This window comes from Chionomys nivalis, chromosome 16, assembly GCF_950005125.1.
Source record: "Chionomys nivalis chromosome 16, mChiNiv1.1, whole genome shotgun sequence".
In the NCBI taxonomy this organism is placed as follows: Eukaryota; Metazoa; Chordata; class Mammalia; order Rodentia; family Cricetidae; genus Chionomys; species Chionomys nivalis.
This window is the reverse complement of record NC_080101.1, coordinates 59,922,991-59,948,849: the sequence shown is the minus strand read 5'-3', so window position 1 is coordinate 59,948,849 and position 25,859 is coordinate 59,922,991. Positions and strand designations below refer to the sequence as shown.

The window sequence follows — 25,859 nt, the reverse complement described above, 5'->3', positions numbered from 1 at the left end:
GGAAATGGCTTAGGAAATAGAACTGGCAAGAAAGGTTTACTGCAGAGCTCTGCTGCTCTTTGGTCTTTAGGAATCTGACTTTGTGTCGTCCCACACACCTATGTCCTTGGGCAAGGCACTTCCCACGTCTCACGACGTGGGAGCAATCTCAGCTATGTCTGTCTGGGTTCTACTTAACTATCAAGTCTCCTTGCACAGCGTTTGAGTCTAAAGCCAATGGCACACCTGGTTCCTTTCTTTTCAATCTGGATATCAAAAATGGTATGCGCTTGATTCTTTGAAAATGATGAAAGAAAAGCAAAGGGGGGGTGAGGGGGACAAATTGGGAAGATGGCTCAGGGAATGAGCACACGTGTCCTGCCAGTCTGAGCACCTGAGCTTGGTTCTTGCGTGTGCAGCCATGATCCTGCTCTGTGGGGAACAGGGACAGGAAGATCACTGTGCCCTGCTGCCTGCCAGCCCAGCCTCATGGTCAGAGAGAGATCCCATCTTAGGGAGTAAGGGGAGAGTGGTAAAGGACACCAAACAGCTCCCTCTGTCCTCCACACGCAGAGATAGGTGTGTGCACACTGCAGGTACTCCATACTCACATACATCCAGACACACACACACACATGCATACATACGTGCATGCACACTGCAGGTACTCCATACTCACATACATCCAGACACACACACACATGCATACATATGTGCATGCACACTGCAGGTACTCCATACTCACATACATCCAGACACACACACACACATGCATACATACGTGCATGCACATTGCAGGTACACTACACTCTTGCACACATCCAGACACACACACACACAAACACATGCATACATATGTGCATGCACATTGCAGGTACTCCATACTCACATACATCCAGACACACACACAAACACATGCATACATATGTGCATGCACACTGCAGGTACTCCATACTCACATACATCCAGACACACACACACAAACACATGCATACATATGTGCATGCACATTGCAGGTACTCCATACTCACATACATCCAGACACACACACACACATGCATACATATGTGCATGCACATTGCAGGTACACTACACTCTTGCACACATCCAGACACACACACAAAGTAAAAGCCTTTTCTGTCTTTACAAATACTCACCTTTCTCTTGGTGTTTGCTCCTTACACTACTGAATTAGTCAGTGTATATGGCAGTGCATCTACGTGGTGTCTATAAAGAGGTTATTTCTGCCCACCAGTGATTAGGTGTTGTGTACCTCAACTACTCTGAAAATAAAAGACACATAAAGCAGGACTGACCATTGTAGCTAAACTAACTCATGTATTGTTTGTTCTAAATATTGACTTTTCAGTGGGCCAGATCTTTTTATTGCATGGTTAATTTGAGATATTTCCTGGATGTCCAGGTAGAAGTAACAATTGTGATGTGCTCTTTAAGACTTTCTGTATTTAAAATCTGTTTTAGGGAGGGGAGAAAAATATATAGTTCAATAAAAAAATAAAATTTATGTTTTACCCTAATTATTTAAAAAAATAAAATAAAAATCACCTCAGTGGAGAAATGTTTACACACCTGATGAGCTAAGTCTCTAGCTAGCACAAGTGATTTTGTGGGTTTTCCTCCCATTCTCTTTTGTATGACACATGCATATATGCAAGCTTCACACAGCAGTGACAAACAGTAGTTGATAGACCACCAGGGTGTGGTACCTACGCTTGTCCTCCACCCTCTGGACAGGCGGGAGGCCGGGTAAGGAACAGGGTCTTTTTGCATAGCTTGTCATTGGTGTGCGCGGTGTCTCCGGGCTCGCCCTTGTGAGTGGAAGGATGTCATCATGTTGGCGTTTCCGTGCTGGCTCGTGCTGTGGATGCATCCCCAGCTAAGCCGAGCTAATATTGGCTTCCTCTCATCTCAGACATGAAAGCATACCAGTTTGAACATTGCTTGATTGCGTAGCGAAACTGCAGCTTGATGTGTACATGGTGTCCGGCTAATGCCTCACCCAGAGTGACCGGGTGTCAGTGGCTTCACCATGGAGGCTATTGATTGCTCTGTTGTTTCCTGCACTCCTGTGTTGGTGGTTGGATATGGGGTTTGCCTTCACAATATTAAAACTCCATTTGGTCTGTCTTAGCTTCAGGGGAGCTAGCCTTCGTGGGAGGGGAAGAGAACATTTTCCAAGAACAGAAATGGTAAACAGAAACTTTGATGTCCAAATGTTGTTTTTTAGTTTCCCGTGCCCTGGGTGGTTTAATCATATTGCTTCTAATTACCTACCTCCAAAAACAGCACAAATGTTCCCATCTTGACTGCAAGGGCAGTGGGACTCTTAGTGCTCTGGTACCTGTTGCAGAGATACTGTGTGCCACGGCATGGCTAAGTGGGGTACTTGCAGCTTAGGTCTCCGAGGAGAGAACTCTGTTAGCATCTTGAAAGTCATCCGCTTTGTCCCCTTTATTTAAAAGATGGGAAAACTGCTGTGAAAGACAACTTAAAGTTTAGGTTTGAATAATAGACTCCGATGTTGTCTGGAAGCTGTTTTCTCAAATGTCATCACGTTGTCATTCACAAGGCAGCACTTGGCATTCATTGTGCCCGACTTTCGTCCTGATGTGCTCAGCGTCGCCTTGTAGAAAGGAGAAGCTGCTGCTCTCTGCTTCAGCCCAGGAAAGCTGCCACCTGGCTCGTGGCATTTCTCCACTGAGAAGGACACTTGTCTGCAGAGTCCAGCAGCGCTGTCTGAAGGTGACAGTGATGGCGGCAAAGGCTCCAAGAGGGACGGAGTCGCAGACAGAAGCCTGTGGGAGGCATTGTTATCTGCAGATGCCCGAGAGCTGAGGGAGTCCTTGGGCAGTGAAGGACGGGTACAGTGAAATCAAGCTGGCTTCCATGTCCATCTGCCCGCAGGAGAAACCCAGCCGGGTCGGTGTAATCAGAAGGAAAGTTTGTCTTTTGGAATGTGTGATGCTTAATCTGAAAAATGAAACCCTCTCCCCCCATCCGTGAGTGAGTGAGTGAGTGAGTGTGTGTGTGTCCCTGCCCACCTGTCTGTCTGTCCGTCTGTGTGTCCTGTTCTACCGGATTGCAGCTCATTGCTTTGAGGCAGGTAGTGCCCTCCTTCCTTCTTCTGTTGCTGGAATGAAATACTCTGACCAAAGCAACCTGAGTGGAGAAAGTTTGCGCTTGCAGTTGAGGTCTGTTGTTTGAGGTAAGCAAAAGGCCTGCCATGTGGCATCTCCAGTTCAGAATTACACATACCACAGAGAATGGGAACTGGGGCCAGGCTACAAAACCTGTCCACCACCATCACTACCGCTACCACTACTGCCACCACCACCAACGCCACCACTGCCGTTACAGCAAAGCTCCATCCTGTAAAGGTTCCATAACCTTTCCAAGTAATGCCACCAGGTGGGGCCAAAGTGTTCAAACACACAAGTCCATGGGAGACATTCATAGTCAAACTACAACAGACAGGGTCTCCCACTGAACCTGAATCTAGGCTTGTGGATAGCACTTCCCAGTTATCTCCTGTTTCTACCTCACACACTGGGGTTATCAGTGTATATGGCTACACCCAGCTTTTTATGTGGGTGCTGGGATTTGAACTCATGTCCTCATGCTTACATAGCAAATGATTATATCCACCGAGCTGTTTCTCCAACCCTACTCTGTTTTGGACACTTCTATCTTATGGACTCTTGAAACAAATGAACAAACTAAAAATTCACGAAAGGGGGCAGAAGGATTAAAAGAACCAGAGGAGCAAACAGTTTATTGTGAGATTGTGTCTCCTAGAAATGTCAGAGATGCTGCTGTGCACAGCATGGCTGTCTAAGCTTGACCTGAACAAAGAGAACACCAGTAGACATGTGGAGGGGGAAGCTCAGGAGGTCTGAACCCGAGATGACTACAGGCAGCTGAGGGATGCTGAGAGGAGGGGAAATAGCCCCTAGGAAGAGCACAGCAATTGGCTGTCGGACACCAAACGGTGGGCCCCGAAAACAAACATAAAAGTGACATTCTGTAGACTGAGCAGGCTGTGTGTGTGTATTTGGGGACATGCACACACATACGTGTAACAACGGTGAAAGAACGGAAGCCATGAGAAAGTAAAGCTCTAATAATCGTACAGCGAGGAAGATGATACCTAGTTTTGTGTTCACGTCTCGACTCTCTGGGACTCAGCTCTCCCTGCCAAGTGAAATCACTCACAGATAGCATTTCCTGTGACGTCAGCCATCAAATCAGGCTTGGGCTTGCCATGATCCCAGAAACTGGCAGCAGAGGCGGGTGGGCTGCCCAGGTCAGCTGCAGTGCAGTATGTCAGCAAGAACAGGCATTTGCCCCTCCGTGGCTCTCTGTGTTCTCTGAGGCTACAGCACAACGAAGCCTGATGTGCCAGGAAAAATGCCTCAGTGACAGAGTGGGTTCCAAACTGGGAACTCCCAGCCGAAGCGAGCCTGTCTGTTGGCAGTTTAGAGTTGTATTTAGTTTTTCCTACTTGAGGGATATGATATTTAGCTTCTGTAGTTTGATAACTAATTTAGAGTACCATCACACTGGTGTTTGGGGCTGTAGAGGGGGATAGCATCTCATTATGCAGCGCAGGCTGTCTTGGGTGGACTTACTAAAATAGCTCAGACTGGCTTTGAACGCCTTCATGGCCGTCTTCCCAAGTGCTGAATTTATAGACATGAACATCCACTATGAACTCTGGAGTGTCATTTTAAAAGTAGAGTTGTAGATCTTTGTCTCCTCAGTAACTGAAGTGATGATTAATAAGGAATTAGAGCTGGGTGGTGGTGGTACGTATCTTTAATCCCAGCTCTTGGGAGGCAGAGACAGACGGGTCTTTGTGAGTTCAAGATCAGCCTGGTCTACAGAGCAAGTTTCAGGACAGCTAGAACTGTTACACAGAGAAAGGCTGTCTCAAAAAACAAAACAAACTATCAACAACAGAAAAAGAAGAAAGAAGGAATTCACCCACAGCCCTAGCACTCTGGTGGCTCAGTCTTGTCTGGTGTCTGAGTTACTTCTTAGGAGGGAAGAATGAATGAATGGAAAATCCAGGTGTGGTGTAGCCTGTTGTTATGGTGTGGATGTGAGAAGCCCTCAGGCTCCTGTGCGTGAATGCTCGGTCTCCAGCTGGTGACTGTTTTAGGAGTGCAGAGCCTTTTAGGAGGTGGATTCTGGGGCTGGAAGTGGATTGCTGGGGCAGGCTTCACAGTCCATGGCCGGGCCCTGCTTCCCGTCCCATTTTTAGTTTTCAACCTTCCCAGCTGTCAACAGATAGTGTTTTTTCCTGCTATGACAGCCGGGAGCATGTTTCCCCTTTGTAATGGATTGCACCTTCCCACTGTCAGGTAAATTGTGATTATGTTGCCTCTTGTTAGGAGTTTAGGCGTAGCAATGAGAAACACAACTGATGCACCCATCCATCTGAAGTTTCCTGGCCAGTTATGCATTTGTGAGATAAGCATGTTCCTGTTCTCTGTGAAAACATGTGGTAGGTTGTCTCTAATATTCAAATATGGGCAAGAGAAATGTTAGCAGCTTCCCATTGGAACTAACTTTTTGATATGTTGAGGATCTTGAAATCCTAATGTTTAGCCATTAGAGGCAAATTGGTAAAAAGGAATAAATTGCCTATTTCTGTTACTTATTTTGTTTGTTTGTTACCTATAACAGGCAGACTTATAAAAGTGCTTCCATGTATGAGACACCAAAGTTCACCACTAGGTATGGTGCAATTTTGAGAGAAAGCAGCATTCATTTGAAGGTCTAGATTTATAAAGTTCAACACTGAAATGGTTCAGGATTTAAAACTTCAGCATAACAGATATTGAGATTACTCTTTACAACTCTTTGGTATGTTGTTACTAGATAGCATCCAGCAATTTGGAAGGTTAATGTCTGGTTCCCAGCATATGTACTAGTTAGCTTTCTCATTGGTCGGTTAATGTCTGGTTCCCAGCATATGTACTAGTTAGCTTTCTCATTGGTCAGTTAATGTCTGGTTCCCAGCATATGTACTAGTTAGCTTTCTCATTGGTTGTGACAAAATACTTGAGTGTACAACCTGAATGAGGAAGTAATTCTTTTAACTCATACTTTGAGAGGGTTCCATCTTGCCTACGCTTGCATGGGCAGAATTTACAGTGCCAGGCATGTGTGGTGGAGAACTGGGAACAGGATTGTGTGGTACAGAACTTAGGGTGGCAGGGATGTGTGGTAGAGGAGCTTTTCAGTGTGGCTTTGAACAGAAAGAAAGGGGAAAGAGAGAAGCTTAGGACAGAACGGAGTTCCCGGAGTTCCCGAAGCTCCCTCTTTCCTCCCACTAGGCTCCATCTCCAGGGGTTTCCAGAATGTCTCAACGCAGCGCCACTACTTAGTAGACCAAACACGCAACGCGTGAGCCTGCAGGGAGCTTTCAGGTTGAAGTGATCATGCTAGCCGGGGGTCAGTTTTTTCCAAGGAGCATGATGCAGCTTTCCATCTAGGGAACACACTTTATAGCAGCCAAATGAATGTTTTCATGTGTAGTGTGAGTATCTGCACTACCACCATACCCATTCTGTCCACAGAGGCATTCGGGGGGGTGTTTGGGGGCCACTTTGGGTTGTAGGACTAGTCCTACAGGGTGCCTACTTCTGTTGAAGTTCAGAGTACCCTCGCTGAGGACAACTGGCTAACTTCCTGTCTGTCCTTAAGTAGCAGGGCAACAGCTGGGTGAATTCCATTACTGCATGACCTGCCAGTATTTCCCTACATCCCAGAACTCTGCAGACAGAGCGTAGTTTGACCTCAGATGGGCCTGGCTCTGAATCAGACACTCTGTGGCGCTTTATTTCATTCTTTAGGTTAATATACTATAAAATTGTATTTCCAGTGTCCCAGTCAGTGCTGGCTGCAGCTATGGAAGTGGAGCTAAGCGCCCACTCATCTCTTACATTCTGTGCGTGCTTTTGAGTGGCAGTCTCAGTATTTTAATTGGTCTCAAGCTGATTTATAGCCCCTTGTTTTATGTTTCTCATTTTATATCTAAAATTCACAAGTTAGGGTACCATTTTTATTCTGTGTCATTAAAACAGTACAGACAGCATTTAGACAAACAAGCTCTATTCAGAAACCCAAGGGTGCTCATTCACACGGCCTTCTCACATTAGGAGCCAGGGCATCCCGTCTGTCTTCAGGAGGCTCTTCACGTATGGAGGAGGGCGTGGTGGGAACATTTCCTCAGTCCGTCATCTCCTGTCATTGTCTGCCCTCTGACCCCTGTGGTGCAGGGATTTCCATATGAAATGCCCCTATTGACTCAGGTAGCCAGTGCTTGGTCCACAGCTGGGGGATTTGATGTTTGTACACTGTATGCCTACTGTGGCCTTTTCACTTTTGTTTTCATAAGGCTTAGGTGAAAGAGTTTCCCAGGATCCTACTTATGGGACCATAGGGGAAAAAATGTGGAAAATAATCCTAGGTTTCCCCTCCAACAGGTGCCTCAAGTGTAGTTGCATGTTCATCTTTCCACACACTTGCCGTCCACGGCAGAGTTTGGGTGTGTCCAGACAAGCAGAACCAACAGTGAACTGCATTGGTCTGCAAAGGCATGCTGTTTTGGGGCCTCTCCTGGTTACACTTCCTCCTCCCCGGAAATACCTTAGACATGTCGAGCACGTGAAATCCCTTTCAACTTGCTGCTTACCAGAGGCTTGATAGGTCTTCTGAAGAGTGTTTCTGTATGGAAGAGGGGCTGTCTTTGTTTCTTGGAGAGCTGTTTGATATATTGAGCTACAAGATGAACTGCAGTTTGTCTGATGAGCATCTTGATCTAATTGTTCTTTTCACCTAATTGTCATTAAAGTCAAGCTAAGCTGCAAATTATTACTGTAAGGCTGGGTTTCTCCATAAAGCCGGTAGAACTGAAGTCTGTATTCTTCTTTTCCTTTTGTATGTATGTGGTGTACATGTATATCACACATTTGCATGTTTGTGTACATGCATGTGTTTGCACGTGTGTGCAGAAACCCAAACGTGACTTCAATGCCTTCCAGTTGCTCCTCACATTATTGAACTGAGTCAGGGTCTCTTGGTTGAAACCAGAGCTCACCAGTTTGCCTAGTTTTAATGAGGCATCCATCAATCCCTTGTCTCTGCGTCCCAGTGCTGGGATCACAGGCAGGCTGCCATGCCTGCAAGACTTTGCTGTGGGCCCTGGGTATCCAAACTCTAACCCTCAGGTGCTTTATCCACTGTGCCGTCTCCCCAAACCAGGCCTCTGTATTCCTAAGGAATAGATTAGCCATGCAGAAATCCAAAATTATACTAACTTCTCTTTAAGTACTTGATTTCTCTTTCCCTACGCTGTGTAATGCGTAGTTGATTTCACTGCTTTCACATTCTCATTTGTATAATTTTATTACCTCAATTTTATACAAATAATGTGAATTTTCTCATTATTTGTAACATGTATGCATTTTATGAGACTCTTGTGCTATCTCCTACCTAGTGGGACATCTGAGCCATTGTAAATTTTAGATATTGTCTGTGCAGAGATCCAAGTCCATGCGCTCCTACAGATGTGTCTGCCACAGTGTTTAAAATGGTCTGTTTTTTTATTCAGATGTGATTCGATGCATTTTTGCAGGTAAGAGCAAATCTCTTGCCCTTCCTCCACTGACAAAGAGGTGGCGTTGCTATGTTAGAGAACCAGTGACTCCCTGGGAAATCACTTGAAATAACTTTTCATGAATAAAACTTGCTTAATGTGTGATGGCGCTGTGTATTAGGAGTGCCCACCTTTTGTTTCCTTTGTGCGTTTAGCTTTTCAACATTGGAGCAGGGTTTCTCTGTGTAGCCTTGGCTATCCTGGAACTTGCCCTGTAGACCAGGCTGGCCTCGCACTCAGAGATCCACCTACCTTTAATCCTCTGACAAGTGCTGGGGTTAAAGGCGTGCACCTCCAAAGCCTGACTGAGTACACTCATTTTCAACAATGGTGAATACAGATTAGCAAAAGAAAGGGAACGAAAGGAGCCAAACCTTTATTGATAACTGCCATAGTGCCTTGATCTCAATTATTCATTTATATTTGCATGTACAGAACATGCTTATTCCAAATGATCAGTTACACGACATGCTTTGAGATTATAAAAGCACAGTCAGTATATCATGAACTTATATCATGAATCTCTACCCATACTGTATGGTGTAATTGAAATGGATAAAGATTTATATCATATGTGTATATCACTGTATTTAACAAATATCCTAGCAGAGGTTTTTATCTCTGCTCTCATTGTTATTACAAATGGCACTCTGGCTAACTAAACCAGATATTGCTAGCTCTGGTTCAATCTGTCTCTCAAGTCTAGGGTCGCAGTGCTGTCACGTTAGGGTCTTATCAGGGAGCCCAGCTGGAAATGGATCTGCTTCTCAACTTGTGCTTGCTACAGAGTCCTCCTCTACCTAAGGAGGTGCTGAGTGTAGGGTCTCCAGCCTGAGGCTCTTGACTCTCTGCTGCTTGTCATGTGGCCTTTGAACATGACTTTTTGTTTCAGCAAAACCAGAAAGAGGAGTCTTCTATTCTTGGTGTGTTTGTATGGCCAAGGAGGATAGAAGTTATATTCCTTTGTCCATAACCAAAGCATTGACTTCCTGTCCCATCATCTTGGCTGTGCTCTTTGTTAGATGGGTATTATTTGGCAGATCTACACTCACGGGGAAGGGAATGTGATGGTGTGAATACCAGCAGACAGCAGTCCCTGGGAGCCATTTACGGTGTGCTGTCCCATGAACCATCTCCAAATGATGCAGTCCAATTATTTTCCAGAGTTTGTTAATGTTTCATTTCCAATTCTTACACATCAGCAGTTCAAAGAAGTACATGAGTTTTCTGTTCTTTGTTTAAAGTCCTTAATCTAGTAGGTGAAGTGAGACCATCCCGAGTCTACTGCCTTTCATGCTGCTGAAGCCATTTTTTTTTCCATGACTTTGATTTCGTGTGAGATGTATCTCGGATTTCTGCCTTTTGTTTTTGAGCTTGTTGGCTCTTGAGGGTCAGCTACTCAGTAGTGTCTGTAAGCTCATTGCCAAGATTTACCTGGCTGGGCCTCTCCCTAGGCTCTGCACAGCCCAGCCACCTGTACATGTCTGTTGAGATGTCTTAGAATCTCTCCAGTCTATCCTTTGTCGTGTGTGTATGTGTGTGTGTGTGTGTGTGTATGTACGTGTGTACGTGTGTACTTGTATACATGTGCATATATGTGTCTGGTCCATCAGACTTGTCTGTCAGTGCTTGAAAGGAGGAGTGAGGATTAAGGAGAGAAATAGATGAGAAACAGAAGACATCCAGCGAGTGCTGTGATCAGCCCCGAGTTTATTACTCAAAGTTCTTATGAACCCCAATCCAAAGGGGGAAGGCAAAGACGTTCTTACTACGATACAAAGAACGAACTAATGTAATTACCTGCTTAATGCCCAAAACATCAAGTAGCCACACCCTAAACTGAACATCCTGCGGTCTAGACAAGACATCCAGTAGCCACACCCTAAACTGAAAATCCTGCTGTCTAGACAAGACATCCAGTAGCCACACCCTGGGTCAAATATTCTGTTATATTACCTTGAAGGAGCAAGAATAGGTCTGAACTCTGTAGTGGGAGCTGCTGGCTGCGTTTCTGCCACCGCAGCTCCTGGTCCTGGCTAGCTTATGCCCCAAAATAACAACACACAAACTCTATTCATTTAAACACTGCTTGGCCCATTTCTGTTCATGTGTGTAGCACCCCAAGGTGCGCTTACCAGGAAGATTCTAGCCTACGTCCATCCTGGGTCAGAGCTTCATCGCATCTGCTCTGGAGAGGAGAGCATGGCGTCTGTCTCTCAGGAGCTGCCCTGCATCTGAGCTCACTTCCTCTTCCTTCCAGCATTCTGTTCTGTTTATTCCACCCACCTATGTTCTAACCTATGAGGATCAAGCAGTTTCTTTATTTTTTAACCAATGACCTTCCTCCATCAGAATTCTCTGACCTTTAGTCAAGATGGAACAGATCTACTTCTGTGGGCTTTCACATATATGTGCATATACATGTGTGAGTGTGCATGTGTTTCAGAGCATCCTTGCTCATCTTGCCTTCAACCACTGTTTCTACCCATCATCTACTCTGCCCAGTGTAACTGTCCTCAAACTGTGTACTTCATTTCAGCCAGGGCAGCTGCCCTTTACCTTTGAGGTAACATCTTACTTTTAGCTCTCTAGACCCCACCCAAGGGCTTCTGCCATGCCAGTATCCCCCAGTGGTGGTCTCCTAAGCCGGATGTGGTGATGCATACCTATTATCTCAGCCCTCAGAAGAATCATGGATTTGAAGCCAGCCTGGGTTACATAACAAGACCCTATCTCCAAAATAAAAATGGGACTGGGGAGAAAGCTTAGGCAGTACTTAGCATGTACAATGAAGTGAGTTTAACTTAAAAACGCAAATAATAAAAAGAAAAGCTGGGCGTAGTGATGTACATTTGAAGTCCACGTGCTGGGGAGGAAGAGATCAGAGCCCTGGGGCTTCCTGGCCAGGCAACCCGGCCTACTTGTAGCAGTACACATCTATCTAAACGTTCACAGCAATGTTTCAGAGTGTAAATCCTTCAGAAGATCTGCTTTAAGGAATGGCTACAGATGGGAGTGTATGATACAGTCATCATTGTGTTGGGTGTTATGGAGTTTTACAGAGAATCAGTGCTGTTGGTGTCAGTTAGAGCTGGTTTAGTAGGATCTTATACAGTGAGCCTTTACCAGCTAGGGCTGCCTTTTTGTAGGTTTCCTCCATACAACAACGTTCCAAAAAGCCAATGTAGCCTGTTTTTATAGCCCAAATACAATGCACTAGGAATAAAAATGATTTCGAAGATCATTAGTTGTCAGTCTTGTCTCATTCCAGCTGTCCACAGGAGGCATCATGATGCGAGCAGTCAGCCTGCCTCACAAAACAGACACTTGCCAAGTAGATTGTCTTCATGACTCCCTAACCTCCCCTCATGTGTAGACATTGAAGGCCTGTCGGCCAAAAGCTGGAGCTGCCTGGCTTTAGAGACTGTGATAGAGGCTTCTTTGGGAAGAGGCCAAGCTTGTGTCCAGGTGTCTAGTACATGATATTCCTCATTCAACTAGCATAGGACCTCTGGTGCTGAAAGAGTAATAATAATAGCTTTAGAAATAAGAGCTTGACATGTTACTGCTTGCACATGTCCAAATGAGCTTCCTCCCTCTGCATCTCTCTCTCTTACCCGTTAGAAACTAGTAATTACTTCCCATTTTAAAAAAAGTTTAAACAATCCTTTTTTACCTTTATTGTTTGTGGTCATTTTACTAAATGCTAGAATTTCTTCTTTTAGGTTCTCATCATTTTTTGGATGAGATTAAGGTAATTCAGATCGCTAAATATAACAACATATCTTGAGAGTTTTTTGGTTTTCTTTTGAACATCAGTCAGCTTTGTGTTTCATTGTCTTGACCACTACTTGTGCAATGGGTCCAGCTGCTCCTGCTGGTGGCGCACAGATCTGCTCTTCTTGGGCCACAGGTCCAGGAACTTAGACCTTGCTTTATAGAATTTCCTGGGGTTCTTTCCGGATCTGGCTAATGACTGCCAAGAAATGCTGCCCCTGCTGCCTGATTCAAAGGAAGGAAAGTTTTGGTTTTATTTTGTTTTTCTTTTTACTTTAATTTTATTTATTTTTGAGACAAGGTCTTGCTATTTACCCAGGAAGCAAGCATTCAGACTGAACACTCCGTCCTACCCTGTGCATTACAGACTCTGGTTTATACTCTACCAGTTTACTTTGCTTGAGTGGGGAACTGAAGTGCTTCCTGGGTTTTAGCCAGCGCATGGGTAAGGGCAAACCATTAACTGCTGTAACAGACTAGGGGATCTGGGAAACAACTGTGGATGAGGGGATGTGTGGTGTCTGTCCCACCTGGTTGCTCAGCCATTCAGTCCCAAAGAAACACACAGAGGCTTATATTAATTATAAACTGTTTGGCCTATTAGCTTAGACTTATTAACTAACAAGCTCTTACAGCTTAAACTAACCCATAGTAAGAACTATGGGTATATGTTTAAACCATGTGGCTTAGTACCTGAGTAAAACAGTCTCATCTTGCTTCTTCTGCCTCTGGATGACGACTACGTTTCTGCCTTTCCTCTTCCCAGAATTCTCCCAGTCTGGTTGACCAGCCTATACTTCCCTCCTGACCACCGGCCAGTGAGCATTTTATCAAACCAATACGAATGACAAATCTTTACAGTGTACAAAAATATTACCCCACAGCAGGGATGAAATGCGAGGAGATGGAGTTTGGGAAACACTAGGGCAAAAGGAGCAGCCATTGGGGCTAGAGAGATGGCTCAGTGGTTAAGAGCACTGGGCAGCTGTTCCAGAGGACCTGGGTTCAATTCTCCATGGCAGCCAAAACTGTCTGTGACTCCACTTGCAGGCTATCTGACATTTTTACACAGACTTACATGCAAGTGAAACACCAGTGCACATTAAAACAAAAAAGGCTCTGAGAAGGGTTGACAATTACCGTCAATTTCAAATTTGAGCCAGGGCCACATAGGCCAATGTTGGTTGTACTAAGCAATGTAATGGCAGATGATACACAGCCCTTAAGAGGGGAATCTACGTACGGCTTTGTTTCCTGAAAACACAAATGTGCAGTATAGGAGTAACCAGAGCAGAACACATATTGAAGAAGGAGCTTAGCGGGGTTGTCCTGTCCTGGTCGCGGCTACACGGCTAAACCGTGTGGAGGCCTGGTTCCTGCTCACTCAGTACTATCTTAGTCTCTGCAGCTTTGGCTGCTTCATCTACAGTTGATAAGTCTAATTAATGGTTCTTGATTAGTTCTTTTCTTATGCTATGAAGTGAACGATGAGAATCTAAATGTTGATAGTGACTTAGATGATAGTATAGAATATGGTAATGCCACTGTGGCCACAGAGGATGATGGACTTGGATGATCGATAGTATAGAAAACGATAATGCCACTGTGGCCATAGAGGATGATGGACTTGTTCTTATGAGCAGTGTGTTAAGCTGTCATGATGCTTGAAGTTTATTTTCAAGTCATGCCTGGGAAATGTATGCACACACACACACATATATATACGATATATATCATATATATATGTATATATATGCATGCTTGCTCAAATGCAGAAGGGAGATAAGAGTTTGGTAAGATATTAATTTCTGAATCTAGGTAGAATATATACCATTATCCTTTATAGTATTCTTTCAGCTTTTTATAGCCTTGAATTTTTACAAAAATAAAGTATTGGAGATGAAAAACAGGTACACTAATAGCACAGAAAATGTAAGGGGACTTTAAGATAGTAACAAGGGCCACGGAGCCTGCGGCATCAGCATGCACTGAGCAAGACCGCCACATCTGTGACACTGTCACAGCACAAGCCCATGTAGCAATGATAAATCAGTAAGAAGCCCCTCGTATTCATCTGGTGACATGTTGGAGTAAGTTCTGAGCAATTATCAAAGGGGAAAAAATTAATTTGTTCTTCTGAAAACACAGTACTCAGCACTTTCCCTGTCACTGTGACCACGTCCTGGACAGGAGGCAGCCTGAGGAGGTTTTACTGTGGTCCAGTTTGAGGTTACAGTCCCCCTGATTGGAGAGTTTTCACAGCGGGAGAGGCTTACAGCTGGGACAGCAGGAACAGAAAGCCACTGGCCACATCTAGGCAGATCCAGAAGAGAGCGGGAATGCAGTGCTTAGATTCCTCTTTTTCTTTTTTTTTTCATTTATTTATTTATTTTTTTATTAATTAATTTATTTAATTATTAAAGATTTCTGCCTCTTCCCCGCCACCACCTCCCATTCCCTCCCCCTCCCCCAATCAAGTCTTCCTCCTTCCTCAGCCCAAAGAGCAAGCAGGTTTCTCTGCCCTGTGGGAGGTCCAAGGACCACCCACCTCCATCCAGGTCTATTAAGGTGAGCATCCAAACTACCTGGGCTACCACAAAGCCATTAAGTGCAATAGGATCAAGAACCCATTGCCATTGTTCATCAGTTCTCAGTAGTCCTCATTGTCCGTTATGTTCAGCGAGACCGGTTTTGTCCCATGCTTTTTCAGACCCCGGCCAGCTGGCCTTGGTGAGTTCCCGATAGAACATCCCCATTGCCTCAGTGTGTGGGTGCACCCCTCGCGGTCCTGAGTTCCTTGCTCGTGCTCTCTCTCCTTCTGCTCCTCCTTTGGATCGTGAGACTTCAGTCCAGTGCTCCAATGTTGGTCTCTGTCTCTGTCTTCTTTCATCGCCTGATGAAGGAGGATGCTTATATGTTTTTCTTTGGGTTCACCTTCTTATTTAGCTTCTCTAGAGTCACGAATTATAGTCTCAATGTCCTTTATTTATGGCTAGAAACCAAATATGAGTGAGTACATCCCATGTTCCTCTTTTTGGGTCTGGCTTACCTCACTCAGGATAGTGTTTTCTATTTCCGTCCATTTGTATGCAAAATTCAAGAAGTCATTGTTTTTTACTGCTGAGTAGTACTCTAATATGTATATATTCCATACTTTCTTCATCCATTCTTCCATTGAAGGACATCTAGGTTGTTTCCAGGTTCTGGCTATTACAAACAATGCTGCTATGAACATAGTTGAGCATATACTTTTGTTGTATGTTTGGGCATCTCTTGGGTATATTCCCAATAGTGGTATTGCTGGGTCGAGAGGTAGGTTGATCCCAACTTTCCTGAGAAACCGCCACACTGCTTTCCAAAGTGGTTGCACAAGTTTGTATTCCCACCAGCAATGGATGAGAGTGCCCCTATCTCCACAACCTCTCCAGCAGAGGCTATCATTGGTGTTTTTGATTTTAGCCATTCTGACAGGTGTAAGATGGTATCTTAATGTTGTCTTGATTTGCATTTCCCTGATTGCTAAGGAAGTTGAGCACGATCTTAAGTGTCTTTTGGCCATTTGAACTTCTTCTGTTGAAAAGTCTCTGTTCAGCTCAGTGCCCCATTTTATAATTGGATTGATTAACCTTTTACGGTCTAATTTCTTGAGTTCTTTATATATTTTGGATATCAGACCTTTGTCAGTTGCGGGGTTGGTGAAGATCTTCTCCCAGTCAGTGGGTTGCCTTTCTGTCTTAGTGACAGTGTTCTTTGCTTTACAGAAGCTTCTCAGTCTCAGGAGGTCCCATTTATTCAATGATGTCCTTAGTGTTTGTGCTGCTGGGGTTATACGTAGGAAGTGTTCTCCTGTGCCCATGTGTTGTAGAGTACTTCCCACTTTCTCTTCTATCAGGTTCAGTGTGTTTGGACTGATATTGAGGTCTTTAATCCATTTGGACTTGAGTTTTGTGCATGGTGATAGATATGGATCTATTTTCATTCTTCTACAGATTGACTTCCAGTTCTGCCAGCACAATTTGTTGAGGATGCTCTCTTTTTTCCATTGTATACTTTTAGCTCCTTTATCGAAAATCAGGTGTTCATAGGTTTGTGGACTAAAGTCAGGGTCTTCTATTCTATTCCATTGGTCGACTTCTCTGTTTTTATGCCAGTACCAAGCCGTTTTCAGTACTGTAGCTCTGTAATAGAGTTTGAAGTCAGGGATGGTAATGCCTCCAGACGATCCTTTATTGTATAAGATTGTTTTGGCTATCCTGGGTTTTTTGTTTTTCCATATAAAGTTGATTATTGTCTTCTCCAGATCTGTGAAAAATTTTGATGGGATTTTGATGGGAATTGCGTTGAATCTATAGATTGCTTTTGGTAGAACTGCCATTTTTACTATGTTGATCCTCCCAATCCAAGAGCAAGGGAGGTCCTTCCATTTTCTGGTGTCCTCTTCAATTTCTTTCTTCAAAGACTTAAAGTTCTTGCCAAATAGATCTTTCACTTCCTTGGTCAGAGTTACCCCAAGATATTTTATGCTATTTGTGGCTATCGTGAAAGGTGATGCTTCTCTGATTTCCCTCTCTGCTTCCTTATCCTTAGTGTATAGGAAGGCAACTGATTTTTTGGAGTTGATTTTGTAACCTGCCACATTACCAAAGGTGTTTATCAGCTGTAGGAGTTCTTTGGTAGAGTTTTTGGGGTCGCTTATGTATACTATCATATCATCTGCAAATAATGAAAGCTTAACTTCTTCCTTTCCAATATGGATCCCCTTGATCCCCTTATGTTGTCTTATTGCTATTGCTAGAACTTCAAGCACTATATTGAAGAGGTATGGAGAGAGTGGACATCCTTGTCGTGTTCCTGATTTTAGTGGGATGGCTTTAAGTTTTTCTCCATTTAATTTAATGTTAGCTGTCGGCTTGCTGTAAATAGCTTTTATTATATTTAGGTATGACCCTTGTATCCCTAATCTCTCCAAGACCTTTATCATAAAGGGGTGTTGAATTTTGTCGAATGCTTTTTCAGCATCTAATGAAATGATCATATGGTTTTTTTCTTTCAGTTTATTTATATGGTTGATTACATTGATAGATTTGCGTATGTTGAACCAGCCCTGCATCTCTGGAATGAAGCCTACTTGATCATAATGGATAACTTTTCTAATGTGTTCTTGGATTCGGTTTGCCAGTATTTTATTGAGAATTTTTGCGTCGATGTTCATGAGTGAGATAGGCCTGTAATTCTTTCCTGGTTGGGTCTTTGTGTGGTTTTGGTATCAGGGTAACTGTAGCTTCATAAAAGGAATTTGGCAATGACTCTTCTGTTTCTATATTGTGGAACACATTAAGAAGTATAGGTATTATCTCTTCTTGGAAGTTCTAGCAGAATTCTGCATTGAAACCATCTGGTCCTGGGCTTTTTTTGGAAGGGAGATTTTTGATAACTGTTTCTAATTCTTCGTGACTAACAGGTCTATTTAGATCGTTCACCTGGTCTTGGTTTAGGTTTGGTATATGGTACTTATCTAAAAAAGTGTCCATTTCTTTTGCATTTTCCAGTTTTGTGGCATACAGGCTTTTGTAGTAAGATCTAATGATTCTCTGAATTTCCTCTGTGTCTGTGGTTATGTCCCCCTTTTCATTTCTGATCTTATTTATTTGCGTGTTCTCTCTCTGTCGTTTAATTAGTTTGGATAGGGGTTTGTCAATCTTGTTGATTTTCTCCAAGAACCAACTTTTTGTTTCATTGATTCTTTGGACTGTTTTCTGTGTTTCTATTTTGTTGATTTCTGCCCTCAGTTTGATTATTTCCTAAGTCTTCTACTCCTCCTGGGTGCGTCTGCTTCTTTTTTTTCTCGAGCTTTCAGGTGTGCTGTTAAGTCCCCAATGTATGCTTTCTCCGTTTTCTTTAAGTGGGCATTTAGTGCTATGAACTTTCCTCTTAGCACTGCTTTCATCGTGTCCCATAGGTCTGAGTATGTTGTCTCTTTGTTTTCATTAAATTCAAGGAAGACTTTAATTTCTTTCTTAATTTCTTCCTTGACCCAGGTGTGGTTCAGGAGTTGACTGTTCAGTTTCCATGAGTTTGTCAGCTTTCTGGGGGTAGCATTGTTGGTGGCTTCTAACTTTAATCCGTGGTGATCTGATAAGACACAGGTGGACACTGATATTTTTTTGTATCTGTGGAGGTTTCCTTTGTTTCCAAGTATGTGGTCAGTTTTCGAGAAGGTTCCATGAGCTGCAGAGAAGAAGGTGTATTCTTCCCTATTTGGGTGGAGTGTTCTATAGATGTCTGTTAAGTCCATTTGATTCATTACCTCCAACAATTCTTTTAATTCTCTATTAGTTTTCTGTCTGATTGACCTGTCCATTGGTGAGAGAGGTGTGTTGAAGTCTCCTACTACTAGTGTGTGTGATTTGATGTCTGCCTTGAGTTTTAGCAGTATTTCTTTTACATAAGTGGGTTCTTTTATATTAGGGGCATAGATATCCAGGATTGAGACTTCATCCTGCTGAATTGTTCCTGTTATGAGTATAAAGTGTCCCTCTCGATCTCTTCTGATTGATTTTAGTTTGAAGTCAGTTTTGTTAGAAATTAGTATGGCCACACCTGCTTTTTTCTTAGGACCATTTGCTTGAAAAACCTTTTCCCAACCCTTTACTCTGAGTAGATGCCTGTCTTTGTGGTTGAGATGAGTTTCTTGCAAACAGCAGACTGTTGGATCCTGTTTTCGTATCCAATCTCTTAGCCTGTGCCTTTTTATTGGTGAATTGAGACCATTAATATTAAGTGATATTAATGACCAGTGGTTGTTAACTCCGGTTATTCTTATTGCTTTTGGTAGAAGAGTTTGTGTTTCTCCCTTCTTTGAGTTGTGCTGTTGAAGGGTCGCTAGATGCCTGGGTTATTGTAGGCAGTGTTGGCAATGTTGGATTCCTTTGGTTGTGATTTTCCTTCTATTACTTTCTGTAGGGCTGGATTTGTGGCAACGTATTGTTTAAATTTGTTCTTGTCCTGGAATGTCTTGTTTTCTCCATTGATAGTGAACGATAGCTTGGCTGGGTATAGTAGTTTGGGTTTGCATCCATGGTCTCTTAGTTTCTGTAGTACCTCTATCCAGGACCTTCTGGCTTTCATGGTTTCCATAGAGAAGTCAGGTGTAAGTCTGATCGGTTTACCTTTATAAGTTACTTGGCCTTTTTCCTTTGCAGCTCTTAATATTCCTTCTTTAGTCTGTATATTTTGTGTTTTGATTATTATATGGCGAGGGGACTTTTTTTTTTTATCCAGTCTGTTTGGTGTTCTGTATGCTTCTTGAATATTCAAAGGAATATCTTTCTTTATGTTGGGGAAGTTTTCTTCCATAATTTTGTTAAAAATGTTTTCTGGACCTTTGAGCTGTGCCTCTTCTCCTTCTTCTATCCCTATTATTCTTAGGTTTGGTCTTTTTATTGTGTCCCATATTTCCTGAATGTTTTGTGATGAGAATTTGTTTGTTTTGGTGTTTCCTTTGATCAGTCCGTTTATTTTCTCTATGGTGTCTTCAGAATCTGAGATTCTTTCTTCTATCTCTTGTATTCTATTGATTATGCTTGTTTCTGTAGTCTCTGCTCGTTGACCTATATTTGCCATATCCAGCTGGTCCTCAGTTTGTGTTTTCTTCCTTGCTTCCATTTCAGTTTTCAATTCTTGGACTGTTTCCATTACCTGTTTGATCGTTTTTTCTTGGCTTCCCAGGGTATCATTTACGTATTTACTCATTTCTTCAAACTTTTTGTTATACTTCTCATCCATTTCTATGAGGGCGTTTTTTACATGTTGTTTAAGTGACTCTACTGCTTTCAAAAGGTCAGTTTTTTTCCTCTTCTCCTGTGTTAGGGTGTTCAAGTCCTTGTGTTGTAAGATAATTGGGTTCTGGTGTTTTCATGTTGTTTTTCAGATTGTTGGGTTAATTCTTGCCTTGGCGTCTGCCCATCTCCTCTTACCGATGCTATCTATTGGGTTTGATTTAATTGTAGCGGGGCAATCTGCTCTCAGTGCGGGCTTCACTGTTTCTTGCCCGCACTATCCTGCATCCAGTGCCTCCGCCGCCCGGGCCTGCCTGCCCGCCGGTGCCTCCGCCGCCCGGACTTGCCTGCCTGCCGGTGCCTCCGCCGCCCGGGCCTGCCTGCGCGCCGGTGCTTCTGTCGCCTAGGCCTGCCTGCCGGTGCCTCCGCCACCCGGGCCTGCCTGCCGGTGCCCTAGATTCCTCTTTTTCATCCTTTTATTCACTCTAAGGCGCCATGAGGTGGTGAGGTGGTGCCACCCACATTCAGCATGAGTCTGACTTCTCGGTCAGTCCTCTCTGAAAACACCTCATTGACATACCCAGAGCCCTGTCTCAGGTAATTCCAGCCCCAGCCAAGTCAGCACTGAGAAGTAACCATCACAGCTGGAAGATAAAATGTCATAGGAAAAAAGCCTCAAGAGTTGTTTCATAAGTTTATAGTATATTGAACAAATCACAAAAGAATCAAAGTATTTAACTGTATATAAAACTATAACATTACATTAGCAGATATAAAGAGACTGATTTGGAATCTCATTTGCTGGATATTAATTTTATTGTCTTAAGGAATTCTTTTTTTGTTTGTTTGTTTTTTTTTTGTTTTGTTTTTCGAGACAGGGTTTCTCTGTGGTTTTGGAGCCTGTCCTGGAACTAGCTCTGTAGACCAGGCTGGTCTCGAACTCACAGAGATCTGCCTGCCTCTGCCTCCCGAGTGCTGGGATTAAAGGCGTGCGCCACCACCGCCCGGCTTAAGGAATTCTTGAAATAGAGTTTCTCCAGGGTTCTCAGTGGTCACATTGTAAGTACAGCAGAAAGCAGCCAGTGAGATGGCCAGCCATTAGCATCCACGCTGTTACCCAGTTGCAAGTGGAAATATCCCACTGCTAACACTATTGCATACGTCATGTCAGTAGAAATGAAACCAAATCACAGAATACACCGTCTTACATGCATTCTTAACATTCTTTGCTGTTAATGCAAGCTTTTTAAAAGGAAGATATTTTGTGCTTCATAGTTGTAGCAAGAATATCAGCTGCTTTAGAGGGATCCAGCCTCTCTTGTTATCTCTAAGATGACAGGAGTAGTCGCGTGGGAGGTTTCTGTTTGGGAAGGCTGAGTAGACCGTTCTCTCTATAGTTTTCCCTAAACCGAAGCTAAAACCTCTAGAGATTTTGCATTATCACAAGGATAAAAGACGAAGAAAAGACAAAAACTGGCCAGAAACCTCGGGTCATGAATTTCCCTTTGGAATGGTAAATTCCTGGGTTTTCATTTTTGTTGTATGTAGTCTAAGCTGAAGAAGCTGGCCAACTGAAACTCCCAAGCTCCAGGAAAGCCCGTCTTTGCCAGAAGGTGAATTCTAGCAAGAAAAGCTCTTAATACAGCACCCACTGTGATTCAGCTGAACACCCCAGAAAATGTGTGGGTGCATCCTGCCTGTGCCAGCGAAGGTTGTGGGGAGACTGCGTGTCTGTTCTGTGAAGCATTAGAAGGCTTTCAGAAATGAAGCTCAGAGTCATTTCCTCTCATGGTACCCATGGACCTCAAACCAAACTGAAGTGACCCTCCTGGCCTACTGTTGTCAGACATAAGGAGGACCTGGACTTCTGCCCCGACCTGGCATCCACAGGGCAGTATTCTCTCCTCCAAAGAAAGCTACTCCGGGTGCCTGTCTTTACTTTTCTATTGCTGGGATAAGTTTCCGTGACTAAGGTGACTTGTAGAAGGAAGAGTTTATTTGGGGCTTACAGTTTCAACATGCCAAGGACCATGGCAGTAGGCTTGCATGCATGGTACTGGAGCTGAGAGCTCAGATCTTGATCCATAAACACATGAGCCATATACACAGACAGGAGAGAAAGCTAGCTGGGAATGCCATGAACTTCTGAAACCTAAAAGCCCCACCCCATCCCACCCCCAACAAGGCCAAGCCTCCCAGTTCTTTCCAACCAACAGGGGACCAAATATTCAAATCTATGAGTCTGTGGGGGCCCTTCTCATTCAAACCTCCACAGTGCCCATCGAAAGATAAACTGTGGTATATATACACAGTGAAATTGTCCAAGAAGAATAAAATCACATTAGGAAAATGGATTGAAACAGAACTAGAAAGACAAATATGTTTTCTCTCATAGGTAGAATCTAGATTAAGAGAAAAATAGTAAGAGAATGAGAAATCATTTGGGAAGAAAAAGTGGACCAATGGGAGGGAGAAGGGAGATGAGGAATATGTACAATGGACACACATACATGAAAATTGTATAATGAAACCTATTATTTTGTGCAGTTAAGAGTCCCTAATGAAAAGGCCAAATAAAGAGTTTTCAATGGCATTCAGTCTCATAAGGTAACACAAAAAAATGGTTTCAAATCAAAGTCACTCATAATATAAAAAAAACACGATGATCTCAGACTGAATGAAAAACTTTAATCAAGATAATCCAGCAAACACTAAAGTGTCAGAAACGTGAGAACTACCCTACATATTTTAAAGGTGCCAAAAGTATTTCAGTTAACAATTATGAACATGCTTGAAACGAAGGAAAAATAGGCTCAACAAGAAAATAATCTCTGCTGAGAGACCAGGGACAGAAACATAGCAAAATATTTTTCATCTGCTCAAAGAACTGTCAGTCCAGCTTCCATAGCCTGAGAACATCTACTTCAGTAATGAGCCCTAAGTCAGGCTCATCTCGTCTCAGATGGTGGCAAGTGGGAAGAAGATGCCCCAGGAGACCCATCTGAAGATAATGCCTGAAAAGAGTTATCCTAGTACTAAAAGAAGGATCCTTAGAATGTCAAGAAAGAAGGCAGGCTGTGTAGCACAAAAATGTGGGTGACTAGTTAGTTTTCCCTCTCTCGAGTTTACCACATTGTGTTTGATGGCTGAAACAAGGTATGGTCCCTGATACTAGTCTGTATAGAGAACACATCTCAAATATTGAAGAGGAAGAGAAAGATGTGAGAGTCGAGATTTCATATTTCATTTGAATTAGGAGTACACCAGTATACTCTGATAAGGTAACATACAGTCAATGTAATCTAGATGAGCAAAAATCTGTACAAACTGGATAATTAAAATTCTTAGGCATTGATGGTAAATGCCTTAAGTTCTAGCACTTGAGAGGCAGAGGCAGGCAGATGCCTATCAGTTCAAGGCCAGCCTGGTGAGTTCTGGGACAACCAAGGGTACACAGAGAAACCCTGTTTCAAACAAAAAAAGACAAAACAGAAGATTCTTAAAACTGTAATGCATTCAAATGCAGGATAAAAAATGTATAATAAAACAAACTCAAAAAATTTAAGGAACTAAAATCATGGATAGTATATTTTGTGACCATAATAAGGTTAAATAAGAAGTGAAATGTAAAAAATAGGAAACTCACTTAATACTTGAAACTATGAATAACACTTTCTTCTCTATAACCTGTGAACCAAAAAGAATGAATTCTTCCGGAAAAGTTTATTAGAGTGCAGTATAGTAAGTGAGCAGGAATAGAGCACATGAAGATATGCAGGGCAAGCTAATGCAGTATTAAGAACATGCATTAGAAAAGAGGAAAAGTCTCTGATGAATGATCAGTTTCTACCCCCAAGAACTCGGTGCAGTGGGGAGCTAAGGGGAAACATAGTAAAGGCTTGCCTTGCAGCCATGAGGACCTGAGTTCAATCCTTTAAACCACATTAAAAAGATGGAAAAAAAAAAACTCCAGTAGTAGTAGTGTACACTTGTGATCCTGCAAGTTAAAGATAACCTTCAGGAGAAAGTGTTGAGCATGTGGCCTCTGCGGGATCACCAGCACACACTCCAACCGCTCCTCGGTTCTCCTAAGCCCTACTTCATCGTGGCTGGGGCTCCAGCACACAAGCAGAGTGTGTACTCAGATGCAGAGGCACTGCGCTTCAATCCCCAGCAAAATCACAATCCAGGAAAAGTTCCTCTTCCCTGTCTTCACACAACTTGCTAGACTCTCCTAAGGTTCTAGTGTCATCACAGACCGTCTCAGTCTGCTGGAAAAGAAATATCTTCAAAGTGATGGTGGTTGATTGATTCTCATGTTTTAGAGAGCTAAATGGTTATAACACAGACTGTTGTCTATGCAGTTGTGGGGCTTATTAGAAAGTCTAGCTAGATTTTAGTAAAGACTGTTCAGAAAGTACAATGAATAGATTGGACCTGATCGATGTTTAACAGTGAAGAAAACTGAAGCCTTCCTTTGTGTATTTTCCAGTCTTAACCTATTAACATAATGTGGTTGGGATTAGGTTTTAAGAATTGCCTATGAGGAGCCAGCATGAGTTGACCCCATACAGCTGAGGAAGGTGTTATGCCCAAATCTTAGAAGTCCCTGCAAAAGCCAACAAGGAGACCAAGTCCCATATGTAAAAGCAAAGAGCCTTTATTTTATGCAAACTCGGTCTCTCCGCATATCCAGCATATTGGGATAAATGGAGAGCCCCAAGCTTAGTTGGAATAGGGTTTTATAGTAGTGAAGGTGGGGGTGAGGAGTTTCTGAGGTTCAGGACCCCTGATTGGCTGACATTTGTCTAGGGGTGTCCTGGTGAGTGTGTACTGGCAGGTGATCCTATCTACAGCAGTTGGAATGTTAAGCATTTCCTTTGGATGGTCTGTTTTGGGTGGTGCTCAGGTGGTCTCAGCTTGTGGTTTTTCCTGCAACCAGGCACTGCTTCAGGGTAAACTACTGAGACCCAGGCCTCTTGTTAAATTTATCGATGGCTGGGTCCTACTCTGGCAGGTGACAATGGTTGGAAGTAAAGGACTTTTTTTGAGTGACCTGCCCATACTTAGCTTATCCTGGCTGGCTCCCACAGAAGGAACTGACTTAAATAGATAGCATCATTAGCTAGCTGTCTTTATTGCCAATGCTAGACCTGTGTAGTCCACTTCAAACTGTAAAGAAAATGTGGGCCTTGGATTACTACCCAGTTGTTTCCATGTATATTCGTACAGAGATTGCTGAGGATCATAGTTGTCTTGAAATGAGCTCTCATAGCTTTTCTGGAAAGGAAAGAAAGGAAAATAGAAAGAACATGGTTTATTGCTAGTGGATATCAACCTTTTTGTATTCTAGAGGTGCATTCACAAAAGTAGAGATGACAGTCGTCACTGCAGTCTTGACTCCAGGTGGAAGGTTAATGTTTTTTTAAATCAGTGCTCTTATTTCCTCTTGAGGGTAATTACTTTTATGAGACACACTTTAAAGGCCACAATGTCTAAATGAAGCCTTACACTTTTAAGGAACAGGAGTAGACATTTCTAGGTAAGGTATTTTCGCTCTGTAGGCTTGTTTCCCAATGTGAACACATCACTTCTATCCTGAGGACACAAAAAACATTTTCTCCTCCCTCTACCTGCAG

The 25,859-nt window shown here is 43.1% G+C and overlaps 1 protein-coding gene across 2 annotated transcripts in view; it reads left to right on the top strand.

Annotated features, from left to right (window-relative positions):
• Znf704 (zinc finger protein 704) overlaps positions 1 to 25,859 on the top strand; it is a 209,128-nt gene that overhangs the window by 67,763 nt on the left and 115,506 nt on the right. The window lies entirely within an intron of this gene.